Source organism: Saccopteryx bilineata, chromosome 2 (assembly GCF_036850765.1).
Source record: "Saccopteryx bilineata isolate mSacBil1 chromosome 2, mSacBil1_pri_phased_curated, whole genome shotgun sequence".
Lineage (NCBI taxonomy): Eukaryota > Metazoa > Chordata > Mammalia > Chiroptera > Emballonuridae > Saccopteryx > Saccopteryx bilineata.
Window position 1 is genome coordinate 69,831,064 of NC_089491.1, and position 15,587 is coordinate 69,846,650.

The 15,587-nt window shown below is 34.8% G+C and overlaps 1 protein-coding gene across 4 annotated transcripts in view; it reads right to left on the reverse strand.

Annotated features, from left to right (window-relative positions):
- PTPRD (protein tyrosine phosphatase receptor type D) overlaps positions 1-15,587 on the reverse strand; it is a 2,510,439-nt gene that overhangs the window by 911,244 nt on the left and 1,583,608 nt on the right. For all 4 annotated transcript variants that reach the window (XM_066257235.1, XM_066257234.1, XM_066257236.1 and 1 more), the window contains one exon: positions 12,530-12,589. The gene's annotated coding sequence lies outside the window, so the exon portion shown is untranslated. The remainder of the gene's footprint in view (positions 1-12,529; positions 12,590-15,587) is intronic.

Here is a 15,587-nt window from a genome sequence, read left to right on the forward strand (position 1 = left end):
TTTTTGTTGTTGTTGTTGTTGTTGTTGTTTTACAGAGACAGAGAGAGAGAGAGTCAGAGAGAGGGATAGACAGACAGGAATGGAGAGAGATGAGAAGCATCAATCATCAGTTTTTCGTTGCGACACCTTAGTTGTTCATTGATTGCTTTCTCATATGTGCCTTGACTGTGGGCCTTCAGCAGACCGAGTAACCCCTTGCTTGAGCCAGCGACCTTGGGTCCAAGCTGGTGAGCTTTTGCTCAAACCAAATGAGCCCACGCTCAAGCTGGCAACCTTGGGGTCTCGAACCTGGGTCTTCCGCATCCCAGTCCAATGCTCTATCCACTGCGCCACCGCCTGGTCAGGCTCCAAGTTTTTTTAAAATAGATATTTATAAAATATTATCTTTAGGTCTATATCAAATACCACAAGAATAATTAGCCCCTAAATAATCTTTGTTAATAAACTATATAATATCATGCAAGGCATATTTATAAAATGTACAAAAGATAGCCTTAACAATCCTTTTAAGCTTAGAACTGAAAATATCCTCACTGCCTATTTTAAGGAACACTATCCTTCTTGTGTGGTCTTGTTACTTCCCTTTTCATATATGCCCTTAACCCAGGCAACTCTCTCACATTCAACACAGTCCATCCTAGGCATTTGTCTTCATCCCACTGAATATTTAAGAAATAGGTAAGATATGAGCATAAGCTCACATTACTTAGAAATACAGAGTGAAATGCAATGGTTATAGCCTAGATTTCAGTTCTGGAGATCTCAAAAAAAAAGTATCACTTTTTATGTATCATTTTGATCTCAAAACACTTGTGTCTCCAAGCCTCTCCCTTTGGACAGCAGATGTGTAATGACATATAAAACATACCTATCATATAATTTATTTTATACTACTAATTTTATTTTTTGTATCATTATAAACTCCAATTGGACTTAACTTCCTTTGTTTTATCATTATGGCTTTCTTGAGCAACTCAAATAATCCAAACTGACAGACTATGATAACCAACAATGATGATAGCAAACAGTTTAATCCTATAAATCTTGACTTAGAAATTATAAAATAAATAAGCCTGTTTTAATATCAGTATATGAGCCCTTACATATACGACCCTATGTGAAAAGTACTTTAAGGCTTCAGTTGATACATGAGCACAACTATACAAAAGGCACAATTAATTTAAAAAGCCAAAGTACAGTGGCTTTTCCACATACTTGTGGCAGTATCAAGATACCATTTGTAAGTGACGTCACGGAAATGACGCCGTGAGAAGCGCGTCCGACAGCTCTCCCCTAAATCACAACAAATTTATCAACTAGAAACAGAAAAATTTATCCTCGGAGCATTCCGGAATTCCACACAAACTGAAAGCAAAAGGACTGTTATCACTTGAATCTGAGAGACGAGGGTGTGGAGGAAGCTACCGCAGCAGCGACGCTCATTTAAGCCGCGAGGGAGTGCGCCTGCGTGCTATCAATAAGACCACCCTCAGATGCAGATAAGAAAGAGGAAATCGAATATTATGGATACAAAAGAAAGAGAGTTAACACAAATAGATGTGGAAAAATCTATGGAGAAAAGACTTAACATATTGGAAACCTTGGAGCTAAATGACAGAGAATTTAAAATAGAAATCTTAAAAATACTCAGAGATATACAAGAAAACACAGAAAGGCAATATAGGGGGATCAGAAAACAACTCAATGAACACAAAGAATATATTACCAAGGAAATTGAAACTATAAAAACAAATCAAACAGAAATGAAAAACTCAATTCACGAGCTGAAAAACGAGGTAACAAGCTTAGCTAACAGAACAGCCCAGATTGAAGATAGGATTAGTGAAATAGAAGACAAACAACTTGAGGCACAACAGAGAGAAGAAGAAAGAGACTCAAAAATAATAAAAAATGAGAAAGCCCTACAGGAATTGTCTGACTCCATCAGAAAGAATAACATAAGAATAATAGGTATATCAGAGGGAGAAGAGAAAGAAAATGGAATGGAGAATATACTCAAACAAATAATAGACAAGAACTTCCCAAGCCTGTGGAAGGAACTAAAGCCTCAAATTCAAGAAGCAAACAGAACACCAAGTTTTCTTAACCCCAACAAACCCACTCCAAGGCACATCATAATAAAGATGACACAAACCAATGACAAAGAAAAAATTCTCAAGGCAGCCAGGGAAAAGAAGAGTACAACATATAAAGGAAGGCCTATTAGATTATCATCAGATTTCTCAGCAGAAACTCTACAAGCTAGAAGAGAGTGGACCCCAATATTTAAAGCCCTGAAAGAGAGGAACTTTCAGCCAAGAATACTATACCCATCAAAGCTATCCTTCAAGTATGAAGGAGATATAAAAACATTCACAAATACAGAAAAGATGAGAGAATTTATCAACAGAAAGCCCCCACTCCAGGAAATACTAAGGGGGGTTTTCCAACCAGATTCAAAGAACAAAAGAAAACAACACCACAAGTAACAGCTCCACCAAGAACACAATAAAACCAAACTTAAACTGTGACAACAAAGGAAAAAAAGGGGGGAGAGGATGGAGATTAACAGTAGCAAAGGATGATGAAGTGCAGAAATACTTATAAGATAGGGTACTACAATGAATATGGTAGGTACCCTTTTCATTACTTAATGGTAACCACCCTTAAAAAAACCACCACAAAAACACTTGACTTAAAAAAGGTAGCAACAGAGGAAAGAAGTATGGAACACAAACAAACAAAAACAAATGATAGAAAAACAAAAGAGAAGAATCAAACTAGATACAAAACTAACAGAAAGCAATTTAAAATATGGCAGTAGGGAACCCACAGGTGTCAATGATTACACTAAATGTAAATGGATTAAACTTACCAATAAAAAGACACAGAGTAGCAGAATGGATTAAAAAAGAAAATCCAACTATATGCTGCCTACAAGAAACACATCTAAGCAACAAGGATAAAAACAAATTCAAAGTGAAAGGCTGGAAAACAATACTCCAAGCAAACAACACCCAAAAAAAAGCAGGTGTAGCAATACTCATATCTAATAATGCTGACTACAAGACAGAAAAAGTACTCAGAGACAAAAATGGTCATTTCATAATGATTAAGGGGAAGTTGAATCAAGAAGACATAACAATCCTTAATATATATGCACCAAACCAAGGAGCACCAAAATATATAAGACAGCTACTTATTGACCTTAAAACAAAAACTAACAAAAATACAATCATACTTGGAGACCTCAATACACCGCTGACGGCTCTAGATCGGTCATCCAAACAGAGAATCAATAAAGATATAGTGGCCTTAAACGAAATACTAGAACACCTGGATATGATAGACATCTACAGGACACTTCATCCCAAAGCGACAGAGTATACATTTTTCTCTAGTGTACATGGAACATTCTCAAGAATTGACCATATGTTGGGCCACAAAGACAATATCAGCAAATTTAGAAAAATTGAAATTGTACCAAGCATATTTTCTGATCATAAAGCCTTGAAACTAGAATTCAACTGCAAAAAAGAGGGGGAAAAACCCACAAAAATGTGGAAACTAAACAACATACTTCTAAAAAATGAATGGGTCAAAGAAGAAATAAGCGCAGAAATCAAAAGATATATACAGACAAATGAAAATGAAAATACGACATATCAGAATCTCTGGGATGCAGCAAAAGCAGTAATAAGAGGAAAGTTCATATCACTTCAGGCCTATATGAACAAACAAGAGAGAGCCGAAGTAAACCACTTAACTTCACACCTTAAGGAACTAGAAAAAGAAGAACAAAGACAACCCAAAATTAGCCGAAGAAAGGAGATAATAAAAATCAGAGCAGAAATAAATGAAATAGAGAACAGAAAAACTATAGAAAAAATCAATAAAACAAGGAGCTGGTTCTTTGAAAAGATCAACAAAATTGACAAACCCTTGGCAAGACTCACCAAGGAAAAAAGACACAGGACTCAAATAAATAAAATCCAAAATGAAAGAGGAGAGATCACCACAGACATCATAGAAATACAAAGAATTATTGTAGAATACTATGAAAAATTATATGCCACCAAATACAACAATCTAGAAGAAATGGATAAATTCCTAGAACAATACAACCTTCCTAGACTGAGTCATGAAGAAGCAGAAAGCCTAAACAGACCAATCAGCAGGGAGGAAATAGAAAAAACTATTAAAAATCTCCCCAAAAATAAAAGTCCAGGCCCAGACGGTTATACTAGTGAATTCTATCAAACATTCAAAGAAGACTTGGTTCCTATTCTACTCAAAGTCTTCCAAAAAATTGAAGAAGAAGCAATACTTCCAAACACATTTTATGAGGCCAACATAACCCTCATACCAAAACCTGGCAAGGATGGCACAAAGAAAGAAAACTACAGACCAATATCTCTAATGAATACAGATGCTAAAATACTAAACAAAATACTGGCAAACCGAATACAACAACATATTAAAAAAATAATACATCATGATCAAGTGGGATTCATCCCAGAATCTCAAAGATGGTTCAACATACGCAAAACGGTTAACGTAATACACCATATCAACAAAACAAAGAACAAAAACCACATGATCTTATCAATAGATGCAGAAAAGGCTTTTGATAAAATACAACACAATTTTATGTTTAAGACTCTCAACAAAATGGGTACTGAAGGAAAATATCTCAACATGATAAAGGCCATATATGATAAACCATCAGCCAACATCCTATTAAACGGCATAAAACTGAGGACTTTCTACCTTAAATCAGGAACAAGACAGGGTTGTCCACTCTCTCCACTCTTATTCAACGTGGTGCTAGAAGTTCTGGCCAGAGCAATCAGACAAGACAAAGAAATAAAAGGCATCCATATCGGAAAAGAAGAAGTAAAGCTATCACTTTTTGCTGATGATATGATCCTATACATCGAAAACCCGAAGGACTCCACAAAAAGATTATTAGAAACAATAAACCAATACAGTAAGGTTGCAGGATACAAAATTAACATACAGAAGTCAATAGCCTTTCTATATGCCAACAATGAAATATTAGAAAACGAACTCAAAAAAATAATCCCCTTCACGATTGCAACAAAAAAATAAAATACCTAGGAATAAACATAACAAAGAACGTAAAGGACCTATATAATGAAAATTACAAAGCATTGTTAAGGGAAATCGAAAAAGATACAATGAGATGGAAAAATATTCCTTGTTCTTGGATAGGAAGAATAAATATAATCAAAATGGCCATATTACCCAAAGCAATATACAAATTTAATGCAATTCCCATCAAAATCCCTATGAGATTTTTTAAAGAAATGGAACAAAAAATCATCAGATTTATATGGAACTATAAAAAACCCCGAATAGCCAAAAGAATCCTAAGGAAAAAGAATGAAGCTGGGGGCATTACAATACCTGACTTTAAACTATATTATAGGGCCACGATAATCAAAACAGCATGGTATTGGCAAAAAAATAGGCACTCAGACCAATGGAACAGAATAGAAAGCCCAGAAATAAAACCACATATATATGGTCAAATAATCTTTGATAAAGGGGCCAACAACACACAATGGAGAAAAGAAAGCCTCTTCAACAAATGGTGTTGGGAAAACTGGAAAGCCACATGCAAAAGAATGAAACTCGACTACAGCCTGTCCCCGTGTACTAAAATTAATTCAAAATGGATCAAAGACCTAAATATAAGACCTGAAACAATAAAGTACATAGAAGAAGACATAGGTACTAAAATCATGGACCTGGGTTTTAAAGAACATTTTATGAACTTGACTCCAATGGCAAGAGAAGTGAAGGCAAAGATAAATGAATGGGACTACATCAGAATTAAAAGTTTTTGCTCAGCAAGAGAAACTGATATCAAAATAAACAGACAGCCAACTATATGGGAACTGATATTTTCAAACGACAGCTCAGATAAGGGCCTAATATCCAAAATTTACAAAGAACTCATAAAACTCAACAACAAACAAACAAACAATCCAATAAAAAAATGGGAAGAGGACATGAACAGACACTTCTCCCAGGAAGAGATACAAATGGCCAACAGATATATGAAAAGATGCTCAGCTTCATTAGTTATTAGAGAAATGCAAATCAAAACTACAATGAGATACCACCTCACTCCTGTTAGATTAGCTATTATCAACAAGACGGGTAATAGCAAATGTTGGAGAGGCTGTGGAGAAAAAGGAACCCTCATTCACTGTTGGTGGGACTGTAAAGTAGTACAACCATTATGGAGGGAAGTATGGTGGTTCCTCAAAAAACTGCAAATAGAACTACCTTATGACCCAGCAATCCCTCTACTGGGTATATACCCCAAAACCTCAGAAACATTGATACGTGAAGACACATGTAGCCCCATGTTCATTGCAGCACTGTTCACAGTGGCCAAGACATGGAAACAACCACAAAGCCCTTCAATAGAAGACTGGATAAAGAAGATGTGGCACATATACACTATGGAATACTACTCAGCCATAAGAAATGATGACATCAGATCATTTACAGCAAAATGGTGGGATCTTGATAACATTATAAGGAGTGAAATAAGTAAATCAGAAAAAAACAAGAACTACATTGATTCCATACATTGGTGGAACATAAAAATGAGACTAAGAGACATGGACAAGAGTGTGGTGGTTACCAAGGGTGGGGGGGGAGGGAGGACATGGGAGGGAGGGAGGGAGAGAGTTAGGGGGAGGGGGAGGGGCACAGAGAACTAGATAGAGGGTGACGGAGGACAATCTGACTTTGGGCGAGGGGTTTGCAACATAATTTGATGACAAAATAACCTAGACATGTTTTCTTTGAATATATGTACCCTGATTTATTAATGTCATCCCATTACCATTATTAAAAATTTATTAAAAAAAAAAAAAGATACCATTTGTAACACTGTGTTTAATTCTAGGCATCTGCCTAAAACATTGTATTGATGTGCTGGAAGGAGGCATCAGAAGATGCAGTATCTGAAACTCATGTCATGAAAGGAATGGTTGAAGGAAGTATGGATATTTGGTATAGATAACAGAAGACTAAAGGAAGAAATAAAGGCAGGTAGATTTTCTCTCACTAGAAGGAAAATCTGTCTTGCAAATATAACAACCCAATAATAAAAGTGAGGTTCATGCATAATTTTAATTAGAGACTAGCTCACTGTGTGTCATGAAGAATTTTCCAGTAGGGGAGATTGAACTATATCACCTTCCTTACCTAGTATTTTTTTTTTTTTGTATTTTTCTGAAGTTGGAAACGGGGAGGCAGTCAGACAGACTCCTGCATGTGCCCGACCAGGATCCACCCGGCATGTCCACCAGGGGGCGATGCTCTGCCCATCTGGGGCGTCGCTCTGTTGCAACCAGAGCCATTCTAGCGCCTGAAGCAGAGGCCACAGAGCCATCCTCAGCACCGGGGCCAACTTTGCTCCAATGGAGCCTTGGCTGCGGGAGGGGAAGAGAGAGAGAGGAAGGAGAGGGGGAGGGGTGGAAAAGCAGATGGGCACTTCTCCTGTGTCCCCTGGCTGGGAATCGAACCCAGGACTCCTGCACACCAGGCCAACGCTCTACCACTGAGCCAACTGGCCAGGGCTCCTTACCTAGTCTTTATGTCTTAATTTTTCCTTTCCTTTTTTTTTAATCTTTTTTTTCTTTTCTTTCCTCTCTCTCTTCCTTCCTTCCTCAGTCCTTCCATCTCTCTCTCACTCTTTTTCTTTTTTTCCTTCCTTCTTTCTTCCATTGAAGAATAATATGTTTTAAATGCAGAATAAAAAACACTTGCGTCACAGATACACTACTAAAGATCTATTTGATCTTAGGCAGCTCATTTATCTTCTCTAGGTCTAAATTTTTCATGTATAATACATGACCTAGAGTCTTAAAGGTATATTTTAACTCTAATGTTCTCTGACCACACAAATGTAGACATACTGACTGAACCTCTAAGTCTACTCATGGTGAATAATTGTCACGATCATAGACTTTTGAAACCGGAAAATATTTAGTCAACACTCATAAAAGTCATTAGATTACATGTTACCTTTCCTATACTATCTTGCTCCTAAATCATTTTAATGTATAAATATTTTAAATGTTATGTATATAATACAAAAGTTTTGGTTACTACTCCTGAATAAAAAAAAAAGTAACTCTCTTAAAGCAGAAATGTTCAGAGAACATTCTGCTGAGTTTTCTTCTGGTATACCGTCTGCATACAATACAAAACCTTCCTTTAATTACATTGACTTGCTATTTACTGCAATTGTCAAATTAATACTGTAATAAAAAAAATCTCTAGTAGGGACCTGAATATGTCCCTTCTATGTGTACTGTTAATTACTAAAATTAACTGAAATCGGGCTCACTTAGTAAGGTGCCTTAGTAAGCAAATCTGGTTTATTTCTCCACAATAGTGCTAAAGTAAAAACTTTATAAACAATTCTTAAAGTCAGGTAAAATATCCCAGCATTTTAGACTCTCTTAACTAATAAAATTCCAAGCATTACCTACACTTCCAGAAGTTTACACTCAATGTGAACTATTTATAGGTATTGCAATTGCTCCTCATAGTAAACATAATACTGCACAGCATATAATCAAATGCCATCCTTCATAAGAAACTAAATTAAACTTGCCAAAATAAGCAAAACACTTAGGTATGAAAGTTACAATAATGTTACATTCATCCCACATATTTTTGAATTTCCAAATTCAGATATTTTAGCAATTTCTGGTTAGCATTATCTTGATTATAAAAAGTAATAATCATAATATATCAAAGAGAAACCACATTTAACCAAATTAACTAAACTTGGTCAGTGTCACTAAAGCAAAATAATTGAGCCTTTAATTATAGATCAATATATTAATCATTAACAGCATCTTAGACATCCCATAATGTTCTCATTCATTCATTTATTGATTATCCATGGTGTCAAGTCACCTTTTAGACATTATGAGATACACAAATACAAGTATGAAGACACAGGCCCTTCTTTCAAAAAGTTTACAGTCTAGACACTTACGAAGAAACTGACAGGACGGGGGAAGCCTAATGCTTGCCTTCTAGTTAGATGGTTTTGGTTTTTTCAACTCAAAGCAATCAGGGGTCATCTCAAAACAATGGCAATTATTGTATCTAAAGTTCCGCCTGGGTTCAAATCCTGACATTCCTACTAGTTGTATAAATCTGGGCAAGATATTTCGTTTCTCTAGTTCTCAGGACCTTCATTCTAACAAGGAGATAATTAAAGTATAGACCTCAGAGATTTGCTATGAAAAGTAAATGAGATATATGTACAATGTGCTTTGCACATAATATACATTTCAAAAATAAAGGTTACATATATTGAGAAGATAAAGGGTACACAAATAAGAATACTGCCTTTTCTTTAGCAAGATTAAAAATTCTACATGTTTGTTATCTGTTAGTATCAGATGCTTGCATTCATGAGTAATGCTATAACATTCATTGACTACAAAAATAAAAAGGAATTTCCAATGCAGTTTCCAAAAACAACACTGCTAAGTGAGCTGATGATCTCTGACAAAAGGAAGAGAAGGCAATTCTGTAAATAGTGATCAAATGTAATGCACTAAATAAAATGTACTAGGAAAAAAAACTATACTAGGCATTACCCAATTGTTTGACAAAATGTCTTACTCTATTTTTGTAGACAATATGGGGAAGACAGGATTAGAAAGAACTGGGTAGGTTTGTTAAGAGGCAGATAATCCCTAAAAAGACATTGGAATGTGTTAATATTAATTTAAACAATACTATTGGGCTTAGTTCAGAACATTGTATTTGCTAGAGTGAAAATAAAATAAAATTAAAAAGTCAGAAATGTTGAATTTGGGATCCTTGCTCTAACTCTCATTAGCTGTGAGAGACCTTTGCCTCCTTAACCACCAGTTTCTTCATCTGTAATAGGAGGATGTGATGATTGCACACAGAGCCATTCACTCTATGCTTGGCACATCCTAAGGGCTCAATAATTAATATCAATAATAATTATTATTAGTTTTCCTTTCATTTCATTTTTGTGATGAAATGAAAATAGTTACAGTATTTTGTTTCCATTTTTACTCATCTTGGCAATATAGGTAAACAAAAAAAAGCATTTGATCTGTATTTTATGGAATGAGTAGTTCCGTTTTTTCTGATCATGTGAGACTGTGTTCTATGATTCAAGTATGCATTTTGTCTCTAGAAGATAAACATCTAAAATATATTGAATATTTCCACATTTAAACATGCTTATATGTGGGCAGTAAATGTTCTGATATTCCAAGTTTCAATGAAAATAATAATGATAACATCTACAGACTAACCTATTTATCCCCTACTATATGCCATGTACTATTCTAAAGTATTTTCTTATTGTTTTTTAAATTTTATAAAGTATTTATTTTTTATTTTGAAATTAAATTAATTGGGGGTGACATTGGTCAATAAGAGTACATAGGTTTCAGGTGAACATTTCTATAGCATTTGAACTGTTGATTGCATTGTGTGCCCATCATCCAGAGTCAAATCATTTTCTATCACCATATATTTGTCCCTGTTTACTTCCTTCTCCCTCCCTTCTGCCCCACGTAATCACTTCACTTTTATCTATGTCCATGAGTCTCAGTTTTATACCCCACTTGAATTATATAGTTCTTAACTCTAAAGCACTTTCATATGTGAATGCTTTTAATCTTCATAACAGACATAGTAAGAGCATTATTGTTTTCATTTTAGAGAAATCTCGGATGAACATATTTGAATAATTTGCCCATATTCAAATAGCTAGTAAGTTGCAGAGAATCCAGACAAGTCTAGGTTTAGAAGTCTATATAATTTGCCCTTAAAATAAAAACAATTTGTTTTGAAGAAGCAATGTCATCAGTAGAAGTATATTTGAAATAATTCTATAAGCACTAGATCAGACAGCAATAGAACTTAAAAGAAAATAGGAACATTACTTATATTATTAGTTCTATGGGAATAAGTACTTTGGATGTGACAAAATATAATAATAATAATACAAAGAAACATTGGTTTTTAAATTAACTTTGGAACATATTGTGCTCAGAAAATAGGAACTGATTCTACACAAATGGCTAAATCATAAAGCAGAATAATAAAATCTTAAGGGAGTTATGAGAAGAGACAAATAGACATTTGGAAGAAGACATCATTTTGATTGGGGTTATCCAAGAAAGTTTTATGAGGGTGAGCTGAATCATCATATATGAAATAGAAACAACTAGAAACCAAATGGGAAGCAGCAAAAGAGCCTAAAATAAATTTACTACAACCCCATATCTGTCATGCTTGTTTGTTTTATTCTTATCTAATTTGACTTCAAAAGTATCTTGGTTTTTGAAGGACCTTTGTGTAACTTTTCTAAATATAGAGATTTCTTTTTTTCCCTCTTAGAATCTTAAGAAACACCAACTCAAAATTGAGGTTAACAGAAAATATGGGGGGTGGTATTCTTTTTTTTAAGCTGAAAATGCAATATTTTAAACAGATAAGAGTATTTGAGCATACTAAGAACTTTTAAAACTTTTTAACCTTTATTTACAAAATTTTTATTTAGAAACATAAATTAAAAATAAATTGAGTTTATTTTATAGTAATTCACAGGGTTGTTTTCTCCTCATAATAGTTTTAAGTGGTGAGAAACAGATCAAATATCTTAGAGAGAGCATAGGAGTTATTTATTTCAAAGAATTATCATTCCAAAATTAGAAGCACACTATTAAACTGCAATTGGAAGAAAAAACACATGTGGCAGAGAATTTTTATTAAAAAGTGTTATTATGATAGATGAAATATGTAAAGCAAGGATATATAAGGTACGAAAACTGTGTTGATAACAAAATATTTCTTATAAAATAGTAAGAACTGAATGCATAACATAACTGTTACTATTTAACAGAGATTAGACAATTAAAAATTTGCTAATTTATTTGCAAATCTGTTTTCTCACTTTATTCCCTCATAACAGTAAATAGTTTTGTAGATTCCAGAAGACCAAAATAAAGTATATAGGTGAGACCACCGCTGAGGGCTAATAGTTTCATAGCAGCAGCTGCTAAATTCGGCATTTAAATCTATAGACATCTGCTACTCTAGTTCAAAACTATAACCCGTTGTTGGATGTTCCACACATTCATGATTTAGAACTTAAAAAATAATTCCTCACTGACATATTATTTCCTAGTTATTCCACTGGTTCCATTGTATGGTAATTCTATTTATAAAAAAACAAAAACCAAAAAACTGGTCATCCATAGTTAAGAACTCATTTCTAGTACATTTAATAAAAGGAAAACCAGGTGAATAGAAGATATTGTTTAGATACTCTATCCATCCATCCATCCATTCATTTATCCATCCATGCATCCTAACAAGAATTTGTTGAGGGCCAGCTACATATCTGTCACTATATTAGGTGCAAGGACTCAAAGAAGGCAGGGTTTAAGATGTGTTGTAGACTCACCTTGTGTTAGCCACTGTAGGTGTTCTCAGACACAGTCCCTGGCCTCAGGAAGTTCAAAGCCTAATTAGAAAGAAATAAAAAACTATTTTAAAAAGTATTACAAACCCTAAATTGTCTTCAAGATATCATATTTCTGCCATTCCTTTTTCAGGGCTGGGGGTTGAGACAAAGAAGAGAAACGGCAAGAATGTTAATAAGAAATTGGGATAAGTTTTATGTGATACAATCTTTAATTGAAATTACAAAATGTCAAAAATCAACACAGACATTTCTACACATTCTATAAAGCTGTAGAAGATATAGACTATTCATTAAAATTTTAAATTTAGGTTTTTATATCTACATAAAGTGGCTAAAGTGCCTTCCTACAACATCTGTTTCAACTCTACTGAATGCCTTAGTCTGCTGCTTCCTGAAATTACCCAGGACATTTCAAAATTCCTATTCTTTGGTCTTTGTGGAACTGGGTGCCCCATAAAATGTTAAGAGAATCAAACACTGGCAGTCATATTAAAGCAAATCATGTTTATCCTACTGTTTCTGGGACTAGCTGCCACAGAAGAATTGAAAATCTTTATTTTAAAAATTATTCATTTAAATTTTTATTGATTTTAATTTATTGTGTTTACATAGATTCAAGGGTCCCACCAAAATGATCTCTTCACCACCACTGTGTTCCCCTCTACACCCCTTTTAGCCCTTTCCCCCAATGCCATCTCCTCTTCCCTCCAGGATTTTTGTCCTGCTCTCGAAAACGCTGTGTAATGTATATAGAATTTCACTAATCTCTTTCCCTTCTCTGATCCCATCCTCTTCTGCCCTTTCCCTCTGACTGCTGTCGCTCTGGTCCCTTTGATCCCACCTCTGCCTCTATTCCGTTCTTCAGTTCACATTGTTCATTAGGTTCCTCTAATAAGTGAGGTCATATGATATTTTTCTTTCTCTGCTTGGCTTATTTCACTTAGCATAATAGTTTCCAGTTCTATCCATGTTGTCACAAAAGGTAAGATTTCCTTCTTTGTCATGGCAGTGTAGTATTCCATTGTGTATATGTACCAATCTTCTTAATCCACTCATCCACTGATAGACCCATGGGCTGTTTCCAGATCTTGGCTATTCTAAACAATGCTGCCATAAACATGGGGATGCATTTTTTCTTTTAGATCAGTGATTTGGTATTCTTAGGATATATTCCTAAAAGTGGGATAGCTGGTTAAAAGGCAGTTCCATTTTTAATTTTCTGAGGAATCTCAATACCGTTTTCCACAGTGGCTACACCAGTCTGCATTCTTATCAGCAGTGCAGGAGGGTTCCCTTTTCTCCACACCCTTGCCAACACTTATTGTGTGTTGTTTTGTTAATGAGCACCATTCTGACTGGTGTGAGGTGATATTGTGGTTTTAATTTGCATTTCTCTAATGCAGGGGTCCTCAAACTCAGGGGGCCAGTTCACTGTCCCTCAGACCGCTGTAGGGCCGGACTATAAAAAAAAAACTATGAACAAATCCCTATGCAAACTGCACATATCTTATTTTAAAGTAAAAAAACAAAATGGGAACAAATACAGTATTTAAAATAAAGAACAAGTAAATTTAAATCAACAAACTGACTAGTATTTCAGTGGAAACTATGCTCCTCTCACTGACCACCAATGAAAGAGGTGCCCCTTCTGGAAGTGCGGCGGAGGCCAGATAAATGGCCTCAGGGGGCCGCATGTGGCCCGCGGGCCATAGTTTGGGGACCCCCACTCTAATGATTAGTGATGTTGAACATCTTTTCATAGACCTATTGGCCATCTATATGTCCTCTTTGGAGAAGTGTCTATTCATTTCTTCTGCTCATCTTTTGATTGGGTTTTTTACCTTCCTGGTGTTGAGTTTTACAAGTTCTTTATAAATTTTGGTTATTAACATTGTCGAATATTTTCTCCCATTGTGTGGGTTGTCGTTTAATTCTTGTTCATATTGTCTTTAGCTGTGCAAAAGCCTTTTAGTTTGATATAGTCCCATTTGTTTATCCTGTTATTTCACTTGCCCTTCAAGATAAAACAGCAAATATATTGCTGCAAGAGATGTAGGAGAGCTTACTGCCCGTTTTCTTCCAAGATGATTATAGTTTCACGACTTACATTTAAGTCTTTTATCCATTTTGAGTTTATTTTTGTGAATGGTGTAAGCTGGTGGTCTAGTTTCAATTTTTTGCAAGTACTTGTCCAATTTTCCCAACACCATTTGTTAAGGAGACTGTCTTTATTCCACTATACGCTCTTATCTCCTTTGTCAAATATCAATTGTCCAGAAGGGTGTGGGTTTATTTCTGTGTTCTTTGTTCTGTTCCATTGATGTATATGCCTGTTTTTATACCAGTACCAAGCTGTTTTGAGTACAATGGCCTTGTAGTATAACTTGATATCAGGAAGTGTGATACCTCCCACTTTATTCTTTCTTTTCAAGATTGCTGAGGCTATTTGTGTTCTTTTTTGGTTCCATATAAATTTTTGGAATATTTGTTCTATATCTTTGAAGTATACCATTATATTTTAATAGAATTGCATTGAATTTATAAATTGATTTGGTTAATATAGACATTTTAATGATGTTTATTCTTCCTGTCCAGTATATACTTCCACTTGTTTGTATCTTCCTTAATTTCTTTTATCAATGTTTTATAATTTTCTGAGTAATAGTCATTAAATTTACTCCTAGTTACTTTATTTCTTTGGTTGCAATAGTGAAGTGGATTGTTTCTCCTTAATTTCTCTTTCAGACAGTTCATTGTTGGTGTATAAAAATGCCTTTGATTTCTGAATATTAATTTTATATCCTGCCACTTTGCTGAATTCATTTATCAGGTCCAGTAATTTTTGACTGAGACTTTAGGGTTTTCCATGTACAGTATCATATCATCTGCAAATAATGATAGTATTACTTCTTTTCCAATTTGGATGCCTTTTATTTCTTCTTCTTTTCTGATGCTGTGGCTAGGACTTCCAGCACTATGTTGAATAAGAGTGGTGAAAGGGGGTACCCCTGCCTTGTTCCTGATCTTAAGGGGATTA